Raw genomic sequence first — 11,773 nt, 5'->3', positions numbered from 1 at the left:
CAATTTATGTACAACCCATTACAAAGACAAACATTTGGAAGCAAAACTAATGTACATATTGAAAGAATTCTTGGTTCTAGTTGAGACATAGCGACTTAGCCATGCATTTGGCAGTTTTCTTTTTATTTTCCCTAAGGACTCCATCTAAACTGCGCACACAATCAAGAAAATGGGTCTGTGTTCAAGCAGCAAAGGTCAAAATAAAAGCAAAATGGGGTCCTTGAGGAAGGGCTGTAAGAGCATCTTGTACCCCAACTTCACCTATTTTAGAATAGCTTGAAGGTTCTAGGACTGAAAACAAAGTTTCTTTTTTCAGATCACAGAAGTAATACATGCTCATAAAGAGAATTTTTAAAATACAGGGGAAGGGGGCGCCTGGGTGGCACAGCAGTTAAGCGTCTGCCTTTGGCTCAGGGCGTGATCCCGGCGTTCTGGGATCGAGCCCCACATCCAGGCTCCTCTGCTGGGAGCCTGCTTCTTCCTCTCCCACTCCCCCTGCTTGTGTTCCCTCTCTCGCTGGCTGTCTCACTCTGTCAAATAAATAAATAAAATCTTTAAAAAATAAATAAATAAAATAAAATACAGGGGGAAAATCAAGAAAAAAATTATGTACAATCTCACCACTAGAGAAGCCCACTGTTGAAATATAGCTGTTATTTCCCATAAAATAATACAGTAACTTAAAAGTATAATTACTCTACACATACAATTTTGTATCGTTTTTTCCTTCTAGTGTTTGATAGTGAGCACTACCATTTCATACACTGCAAACCCATGGAAACCATGGCATAGGTATACTAGCGTTCACTGGCTTCTGCTGGGAAATTTAGAAATCAAGTCTTCTCCCGAGGATACTAATTTCTTACATATGTGTGGTTCTCTAAAGGCTTTTCAGATGCTGTACCCAATTTAGGTCCTCAACAGAACAGGGAAAATACTATTATCATCTCCATGTAACAGATGAGGAGCTGAGTCCTGGAAGAGATATATGCCAAACCCAAGACCAGAGGAGTCTGGACCAGTGCCTGTGAGTATCAACTTCACTACTGCACGTGGTGTTAGAGGCAATCAAAGAGAAAACAGATGCTAACCAAACCTAAAGGCAAAACTGAAGTCCCAAACGAGCTCAAGTCTCCTGCTTCTATTAATGGTGCCTCCTAGGATCCAGCCTTGGGTGCCATCTTTGGAATAAGGCGACCCTCTCCCTTATTCCTTATCAAATTAAACTGTCAGGAAAAGTAGCTCTTTATTGACCACAAAATAACTGAAAATTCCAAAACCTGAATTCAAGGCTATCTGTAACCCAGACCTGGCCACCTTTCCTACCTCTATCCACTATGCACACAATGCAAGTTTTTCTCAAGGCAAGGACTGGTTCCTCTACAACAGAATCACTTGTAATGATGCTTAAAAGGCTTATAGGGCACCTGGCTGGCTCAGTTGGTGAAGTGTCCGACTCCTGATATCAGCTCAGGTCTTGATCTCAGGATTGTGAGTTCGAGCCCCACATTGGGCTCCATGCTGGGCATGGAGCCTACTTGAAAAAAAAAAAAAAGAAAAAGAAAAAGAAAAAGATAGTTTTATGGAGGTAGACCCAGGAATCTTCAACTTTAAATAGTTAAGGATTCTTAAATATGAGAACCTTCCAGGCAAACTGAACTGGTTTCTTATTAGACTGCCTACATTTCTCTGCTTCCATGCTTTTTAAATTTTTTTTTCCAAATTGTTACTTCCTTTTCTTTTTTTTTTTCTTTTTTGAGATTTTATTTATTTATTTGGGAGAGGGAAAAAGAGAGAGAACTACGAGCAGGGGGAGGGGCAGAGGGAGAGGGAGAAGCAGACTCTGACTGAGCAGGAAGCCTGATGCGGGGTTCAACCCCAAGACCCTGAGATCATGACCTGAGCTGAAGGTAGCTGCCTAACTGACTGAGCGACCCAGGAACCCCTCGATTGTTACTTTTGTACAGAAGATTCCTCCCTTCACTTTCCACATGTTCAGATCCTGCTTACCCTTCAAGGCCCAGCAGAAATGGCACCCCTATGAAGTGTACCTCCCCAGCGGCCTCTCCCCTTTCTGGGCTCTCATGCACTCAGTGCTTATGAAAGAAATCAGCCTTGCTTTCCATGTCTTACTCTCCTGTATTTGAGAAACTACATTTGTCAGAGTAACTTGGTCACATATCCTTTAAATTAGTTATGAAATTCAAGACAACATTTTTTATCTGGAGGAATTACGGAGCCTCTGTTTATGCACAAGTGTCTTAGTGTGCAGACAGCTGGTCATGCTCTTTGGGTAAGATTCATTTGAAGCTGTTGCCAAATCTACCAGGTACCTGAATCTAGATTCCTCATGATGACGTCATGGCTTGTCTACTGCTTCTCAAATATTTCTTACGGGTGTTTTAGAAAGTGAGAGTTACAAGACTACCAAAGCGATCTCATGATTGTGCCCTTTCCGGCAGTCAAACTGGGAAGCATTCTGTGAAGCAGGTGCACTGAGGCTGTACTGACATTTTCAGGCAGCAGGGGATGCTTTCCGTGTTGTACAGAAGAGACCACACGGCCTAGAGTCGGGGCCACAAGTTCAAACGGATATAGGCTAGGCAGATAACGTAAACGAAGAACGGTGGTTCTGGGTAAGGTGCTACAGAACTCCAGTCACCAGGCATTTGCACCAAACTTACATTGGGAGACACAGTGACCAGAGAACGTAAGCCCTGTGTAAAGAGTCAAATTGACTCTAGCTGATGGGTACTGAAGGAATGCAGGCCAGTGTTGCCACATAACATTTTCAAGAAAAACCACAAATTGATTCGTATGGGACATCCTCTCATTTTTTTTTTTTAACTTTGCCACCTAATTCACATTTAAAACACTGGGTAGTCCGCATGGGTCAAATACATCTACATGTAATCTATCTCACGCAGTAAATACAATGCCAGCTGTGACATAAGCTTGGCTTCCACTGCTCTCTCTTTTCCTGAATCCTGAACCAATGTTTGAGAGTCAGCACCCTCTACCCAGAGAATCTGAAGGAAAGTAGAAATTATTTCAATAGAGTTCTCCCAATGAGAAGAAAAAAAAAAATTTCTGGAAGGCTCTAGAGTTGGATTTTGCAGAAACAGTGAATTGTAGATGCTGTTAGTGGGATCTGAGTCCTCACTCAGAGTGTCTGAGGAGGGGAGACAGGTGTGGTGGAGGTGGTGGGGTTTATTTGTCTCTGTAGACCAGGGAGGGTATGTTGACTTTGTCATAGCTCACCCCTCAGCAGGTGGGAATAATTGAGGGACTGCATGCTGCTTCCCGTATCAGGAGTAGAGGCCCATGGGAAGTGGTTTCCACCAGGCCAGGGGTGAACTTCTAAGGTGACCCTGACACCTTCTAGCTTCAAGCTGTGGCCTTAGGATGGTGACTGTGTTTTGTAGCTTTGATGATAAAATGCCAACTAACACCTAGAGCATTGTTCGTATTTGATTTTGTAATTTGATTGACAATTTATAAATGTTGTTTGTTAGTGTAAGTGACGTGCATTACTAGTGTATTGGTTAAATTTGTGGGGGAAAATGCTTTGTGGGCCTTTTAAGCCCCAGGAATCCCAATAAATGAGAGAGAAGGAATTCGTTTCAGCTTGTTTGATGTCTATAATTAGAGGTCATTATAGGAGTGCCTGTTCTCCTAAGGGGTTGTCACCGCCATGTTTCGTGGCCACATGTGGAGGCAGCTGTAATCTGCACAAGGTCAGTCACATCTGTGCCGTACGTGACAGTGGCAACAGCAATGTCTACGCTGAGTGCAGTTACATTTGTGTGTGCTATTCATTCCTAAGCAGTCCCTCCACGACATCTGACCAGCTCATGACACAGTTCACCTAAGTTCAGGGGGTCCTTTTGAAGGCACTTTTTTGAGGGTTCATGAGCATTTTAGTAGCACTCTCTCTTATTTAGACATATGCCAATTTTTTAAACATCTTATTTATTTTGTATGGACATGAATTCAAAGCAAGTAGGCAGTTTCTTTTCTACTAGAGCAAACCGGAAATTCAAGACAGGACTGCCATCATCAAATCTTAACCGGCAGAGAACATCTCCATGAGGCTGGCTAGAAAAGACACTCCGGTTTTACCAGTTTTTGAACTGTTCCATATTTAAATAGTGTAGGCACTGCAGTTACTTTCAGGTTTTTGTCTGAAGTCATTATTTGGATTTTCTTAATAAGGTTTTTCTCTGACTTGGCAGTAGGTGGACACACATCTTTTACAGACATGCATGGTCAGCCCCTCTTCAGGGCTGGTTCAACCTGCACGCAGTCGGGGCCCAGCTCTTTCTTTGGGCATCCTTGGCACTGGTAAACCAGGCAACAATGGTGTTGCCACTGTGCGGCTCCCAGCCCAGCTGAACTCTTGCAAGCTGGACATGCTCACATCCTCATCTTTCAGATTCGGAAGCCAGGGCGGGCGGAGCACTCCAGGCAGGCTAGAGGGCATGACAGGAGCCAGCCTGAGGCTTCGGTGCAGAGCAAAGCAAGCCTCGGCTCCCTCATTCCATTTTTAAACCGTGCGTGCCCCACACAGCATGCCGGGGAGACAGAGCCCTTTGCTAAACGAAGCTGATAGCTACCAAACCCCATCGGTATTCCCACAGCAAACAGAGAGGCCCTGTATTGCCCTCCCTCATAAACCAGGGAGTAGTCGCTTGAACCAAGAAAGAGGTAAAAAGGGGACACTTGACAGGGCCTCGTAGTTGCCATGACCTGACTCGCACGTTGAGCACTCGAAACATCAGGGTACTAGTGGAACAACTGTGACGTATCTCTCTTCTTTGCTGTTGCCTAGATGACTAACTAAAGATATTATTTTTAATAAAATAAATGAAAACATATATTTAATGAATACCTTTAATAAAAATTTAAGATTGTAATAAAATCATAAAAAAGTAAAAGATTTTCAATAAACTAAATTTTTTTTTGAAATTTTTTTTAATCAAATTGGAAAATGTTCAGAAAAAAAGTTCACATTTCTCAATTGTGTTCTCTGCAGAGCATCCAGTTAAGCAATGACAGGGACGAGTTTATTAGGAATGAGGAACTTGAGTGCAGCTAAAATAGTCTGTCAGCTCCTCTCACCTTTGGGAAGAGAGCCAGGCTGTTCGCTTTGTAGCATCTAAGGCGCCGGCAGCAAATTGGCCAATTTTGTTTGTTTCCTGTGTCTCATCTGTGGACCTGCCACATTTTTCACACAGGGAGGAAAAGAGGAAGCTCATATTCCTCTGGACACTTCAGGGCGCCAGGGCTCAGAGCCCACCTTTCACTGAGGGTGGGAGGCACAGTTCAAAGCCTCTGTCTTTGTAATTGTTAACAAATGCCCCCCTGTCCCAGGTGGGAGACTGAGAAACGACAAGGAAGTGTGAGAAATAGCTCTGAGCTTGCCGGGCACCCCAGGCCTGGGTGCACATCCAAATGGTCACCATGGACGTTTCAATGCCAAGCTGCTCTTCCAAGACATTGTCCAAATGCCTGGCTGCTGAAGTGAACGGTGGCCAAGTAGATTCCAGAAATCTCATGGGAACGACATCTGCTGCTGCTTCTCTGTTTCCTCTTTCAAAGCCCTAATAATACATAAAAGAAGTATAAGAAGATAACCTTTGAACCACCATAGTGAGGTGTTTGTCTTGGGCCTGGGATAACCACTCAGGCTCCATATGTTTTCGTTCTGTTTTTTTCCCCCCTGATATCTATGCATGGAAAGCACTCAGCTCTTCCATAGCATTCTCTCATTCTTTCAGCAAATATTTTCAAACATCTCTCGTCCCAGGAATGCTGGCATGTGGCCATCTGAGGCTGGGGCTAGTGCAATGGCTACTGCATATTAGTAACTGCTGAGACGACGGACCTTCAGACTGTCGGACAAGCTTCGACTACTCAGAACAACAAGGATAAATTCATCAGACTGGGTGATAAGCCTGGTCAGTAGTTTTCCATAAAACACAGAGGAGTGACAGGAACCTCCGTGGGGGAGCTGGGCAGGGAGACAAAAGTCTGGAATGTCCACATCCACTTTAATCATGATTATTTTGGGTACTTTCTTTTCTCTTACCCCTTGTGTTCTGCAAAGCGCTTCTCTCAGATAGACTTTGATTCCTTGCCCTGAGTCAGTAATTCAATAGCTTATACCTACCTGCATTACAATACTTCTCTCCAGAATGGTCTTCACCACAGAGAACTGTGGGGTGGTTATAATGGCACTAAACTTTAGGGGCCCCGGGGAGATATAGCCCTCCTGCAAGAGTGACATCCGCCAAGCCTAGGGCCCCCTGAATGAGAGGGCAGGTGGGTCAGATCCCTTCTGGGATCTGTGAGACAGGAGACCCCTCGACTCCCCTGTTCCATGATGGTCACCCCTCCAACAGCCAAGGAGGGATGTGATGGGAAATTGGTGTTTCAGCAGTGTTCCTAGCTGGATATAACCCAGAGAGACGGCTGCTCTGATCCTTTGACTCCAGTTCTCAATCGTACTTCTCTGGTACCATTCTTCATTGGACCACCCCTGAAAGCTGTGCTCAAGCCATATTTCCTCAGTGAAAACATCCCCTCTAATGTTGCCACTTTCTGACCTTTCCCACTCCACAGCTGCCTTTCCAAAGAGCCGCACAGTTCACACTGTTCCTGCTTCAGCCTCTCCTTCGTATAGCATTTCACGATCAGGGTTCAGTGCAGACATTTTAGGAATCACTTTCCTGGCCCTCAAGGATCTCAGACAGTGATCAGGGTTGTGTCTCACTTTTTCTTTCTTTCTTTTTTTCTTCTGCGTTAGATACGTGGTAGATAGCCAAGAAATGTGTTAGATTAATTTGTGCTTGACCCATTAATTTAGGAGGAATGATGCAGAGGGAATCTGGTCCTTGCCACTTTTAACCAAACTCATGTGTCTATTCAAAAATACTGGAAATCTCTTCCATAAGAGAGGAACTAGTCATCAGGGGGCATCTACTTAAAGATTCTGTGTGATTATGCTTGGTTGATGATAATTTGCTGAGAAATAGTCACTAGTCTTCAGTGGGGTATGTGTGTGTTTCTTCTTATACTACTGTCAAAGAGTTTCTTATCAGAGTAAAGTCTTACCATTGCTTATTCCCCTTTGAAGGGTAGACCAATACATCCATCCTTTTCCTTTCATTTATGTTTAAATCTTGTTCGCAGCAATTTGAATATGAAAATCCTGTCCCTCTTGAAATAATAGAGAGCGCTTTCCATGGCTTTGACTTCCTTCCACAGGATGGCTAGGACATCACAACAGAGGAACACAGTCATGACCTTTAATGTTTCTCTTTAATAAGGTGGGAGGAATTTCAAAGAATGATATACCCAATAACTCCCACTGAGAACTCTGAACTCATGAGTTTTTCAGTCTTTCAAGTTAGGTGACTCTATTTTGTTGAATACAAAATAATCTTACATTTATTTGTCACAAAAGAAAGGGAAGAAGGCCTGGGTAAGAAATGTGACTGGGGAATTAATCTGCAGTTTACAGCTGAGAGAAGCAAACTTTAGTGTGGGTTTCCCGTTCCAATTGTCTCCTCCACCACTTCAAAATGTTTGCAGTCACATAGGGTTAAGATAATGGCCATCAGGCCATTCTATTCTTCACAACTCTGGTCAGAGATAAATGAGAATACGCTTCCCTGCTGTGCAAACATCCTTTTTACTAATACTGGGTGAACAAGAATGTAAGCACATTTGGCTGCAGAGAAAAGGAACAGAATTGGAAATGCAGAATATTAAAGCTCAGAGTCTAAGATCAGGCTTTCAAAGTACAAGTGAGTAAAAAGAAAAAAATATTACAGAACAAACGGCAGCATTGCAATGAAAACGGATCAGCATTTTATTTTTTTTTTTATTATTTGTTTTTTTAAAGATTTTATTTATTTATTTGACAGAGATAGAGACAGCCAGCGAGAGAGGGAACACAAGCAGGGGGAGTGGGAGAGGAAGAGGCAGGCTCATAGCAGAGGAGCCTGATGTGGGGCTCGATCCCAGAACGCCGGGATCACGCCCTGAGCCGAAGGCAGACGCTTAACCGCTGTGCCACCCAGGCGCCCCCGGATCAGCATTTTAAAGCAGAATTGTAAGACCGATGAGTTCCACTGGCGTGCCCAAGTGGCCAGGGCATGGTCTGCTCGTGTAGGAAATAGTCACGTTGCTTCAAGAGTGCGGACCACTCTCACCGTCTCCAGGGTGCAATCTTTTAATTTGAGCTCATGCTACTCATCTGCACATTTGGTAATGAACCCCCCCCAAGGTGTCTTGTGACAAATATTCTATTTTCATTTATTGTCAAAAGCTCTTAAATTATTGTTTTATCTTATATGTCCAAAGACAGCGTGTCTTCCCATTTAGAGTCTAAATGGTTGGAGGCCAAAGAGGGTTCCATGTTCATTTCCACAGCAGCTATCCCAACCCCTTGCACACAGCAGGTGCCAGCAGCGCCACAGTGAAAGCCCCCAGGGCACCATCCACTTGTGTTGGTGGCACACCAACCCCGGGGAGTTGTGCGGTGGAGTTGTGCAGTGCAGCCCCGGGGAGGCACCCAGGGAGGGCCTGTCAATTTGATGCGATTCAGGGAAGTCTGGCCCAATGTAAAAATTCTTGCCTATTGCTTCAGTGGCCTGGGGAAAAGGAAAATCCCTCAACCTTAGTGAAACACAGTGCTGCTGCCTTGAATAAATGCTGTTGGGATTTTAAAATACTGAGAAGAGTCATACATGTTTCCACTTCTGGGTGTGAAGTCGTCTGCACACATGCATTCTTGAACCAATGAAAGCCATGAATGTACAGTGGCCAACCACCCAAAGAGACTGAAGCCTAAGAGGATTGCTCACATTCAGAAAGTGTCTCTCTACTTTTCATGAAGGAAAGTATATGTGGCTAGCTTTCTACCTCCCGAGACCAGCCTCCCTGACCTAAAGATCAGCCTGGGCCTCATAAGAATTAGATTTAATAGAGAGCCAGTGGAATAAATACTGCATCTGGGCAGATGGAGAACACAGACATTTCTGACTAGGAGGATTCTGCCCATTTTTCATACCAGACGTTCTTTGGAGCTTCAGAAGTTCCAATTCATCAGCAGGAAATGAGATGAATTCTTTCATGGATCCATAAAAATGTATAGCTTCTATTAAATAATATTGAGTATGTTCCCTTTGAACAGACGGCTCGTGTGAAAACGGAACAGCCACCTGTAACCAGGGCTTTCAGCGATATCATTAATGGCCATTGGCTTTCTAGGAATAAAGCAATGTGTTCAAAGTAGACCTTATAATTAGGAGAATGTGCTGTAATCAAGGATCCACATCCAGAAAGCTGAGAGAGAAAAGGGCCCATTTAGGGGAGAATGGTCTTGACTCTTTTGATTTTGCAAAGCTAATAATATTGGCTCGGTTTGACTTCTCAGGGCTGGAAAGAGACCAATACATTAGCAATGCTGATTGGCTTTTAGGAGAGGTTTCTGAAAAGAAATAACTATGCAAAAGTAAATTAAAACCTTCAGCAAAACTTGATTTTCATAGGTCAGCCGTCTGGGTTTGAAAAAGTAATCCTACCTGATCGTTCTCTGAGTCCAATTATCTTTGTTTTCTTTGTTCCTTTTCCCCCTCCCGCTTTGTCTCTCATCTTTTTTTAAAAATTATTTTTTCTTTTTGTAATATGCTTCTGTTAGACTAAGATTTTCATCTTCAAATGCAGCATTTTCAAGAAAATGTAGAATTTTTACAATACAATGAGCTGATTTGCAATCAGTGAATGCACACCCGAGCAGGACATGCTCGCTTTGAATTGTGCTCACATTCCCCTGATGTGAGTGGAAACACGCAGGAGCCCCGGTCTTTGTAGACTTCTGGCAGTACAAGGATAAGTAACAAAATAAAGAAAGTCTCTTCATGAACAGTGTGATCTGCGAAGATGAGACAGAGAGCCTGAGATCTGAGTGACTATGAAATATCCCTAATGAACTCTCTCGCTCCGTTTCCTCTGAGCTCCCTTCCAGAGCAGAGCGACTACAAAGCAAGCCATCATGCTTGAAAGTGTGGCTACTAGGAAGAAGAAAGACAAAAGTCTGAGGCTGAAGGGAGATTCTGAATTAGTGATAAGCTGCTGCATGCCACATGCAGAGGCTTCTTTCAATTCCTGGGGAAAGTGTTTTATTAAACACACCATACTCCCTTGCAGTGTCCTTCATTACCTTTTTTTTTTTTTTTTTTTCTAATATCGTTCCTGGAAATAAGCAGATGAGGTTTCTATTTATCCATATGTTATATAAACAGCTACTACAGGCTGGGAGGCAAGCAGCAGGGTCATATTTGAAGAGTCTTGTTATTCTTATATTGAATCCAGCAAAACACTCATTGGGCACATTCAGAGTCTGTGGAGGCTGCTTACAAAGGAGGTGAGCTGGAGGGAGCCTGGGGCAGGAGCGTATTAGGTGTGAATATGGTTTTATCTATTTTATCCTTGTTCTCTCTCTCTCTCTCTTTCCTGCACTTCCAATTTTATTTTGTTTCCTCTCTAGAGGTTCTTATACAAAGAGAACGTAATTAATTAATTGGATCTGTTCAGGATGCAAATGCATAAATTGACAATTTAGATTCACGTAACTAACAAAACAACCCCCCCCCCACCACCACCATCCCAACAGTCAGACGTTTCACTGGTTTTCCCTCTTTTGATAGTTGTGTCCACGGTATTTGGGAATGGCCTTTTTCAAATGTAAATTTTCAACAACAGGAATGATTGATTTGGACCAACCTTGTGGGAGCAACCCATTCATATGGTTGGGCACTAGCGCACAATGAGCCCCCTCTGTGCAGGGAACAGCCCCGGACCGGGGACCAGGGGAGAATTACTCACTGGAGATAATACGCAGTAGCCAGTGTTCCTGTCCTTAGAAATCAAGTGCCTGATGATGGAGAGTCACAGGCACGATATATTTTTATTTTTACAGCATGTGTATACACGAGTACACACACAACCACGCACACACACACACACTCACACACAGTAATTAAAAAATAGATTGTTCTTGACCATTGAGTATCTTGTCTAACAAAAGCTTGCCAGTCCTCAGTGCATTAAATACTATGGAGCCTCAGTATCTAATACTACAGAAATACTGAAGATCATTTCATCTCTCTCGTGATTCTAAGGACTGTGAGACCTGGGGTGCCATCTCATCTATAAAATAGGGATAATCATAGTATTTACTTCATATGTACATTGCAGGCATTAAGCAGGATTATATAAAGACTTCAGCGTGGTGTCTGGTACAATGTAAGCAGTCAGGACATGTTGGTTATTATTAATATAATCTTGTAAAGTCTTTTGTTAATAAAGAATCTGATTGTCAGAAGTAAAAGAACATTAACTTTTTGGTTTGCTTTTAAAAAACCTTTTGGTTTTGGAATAATTTGAGATTTACCAAAATATTGCCAGGCTATTATATATTTCCATATATACTTTACCCAGTTTCCTGACATTGTAGCACAGTAGTCAAAACTAAGAAAGTAAAACCGATACATTGCTATTAATTAAGCTCCAGGCTTTATTTAGATTTCACCAGTTTTACCATGAATGCCTTTCTCTCTGTTCCCAGACTCCATCCAGGGTCCCACCGAACATTCAGTTGTCATGTCTCTTTAGTCTCTTCTGGTCTGCAAGTTTCTCAGTGTTTCCTTCCTTTCCATGACTTTGACAGTTTGAATAATACTGGTCTTTTGAAGACCGTTCA

The sequence above is a fragment of the Ailuropoda melanoleuca genome, chromosome 2 (genome assembly GCF_002007445.2).
Source record: "Ailuropoda melanoleuca isolate Jingjing chromosome 2, ASM200744v2, whole genome shotgun sequence".
NCBI lineage: Eukaryota > Metazoa > Chordata > Mammalia > Carnivora > Ursidae > Ailuropoda > Ailuropoda melanoleuca.
This window is presented reverse-complemented; position numbering follows the sequence as displayed.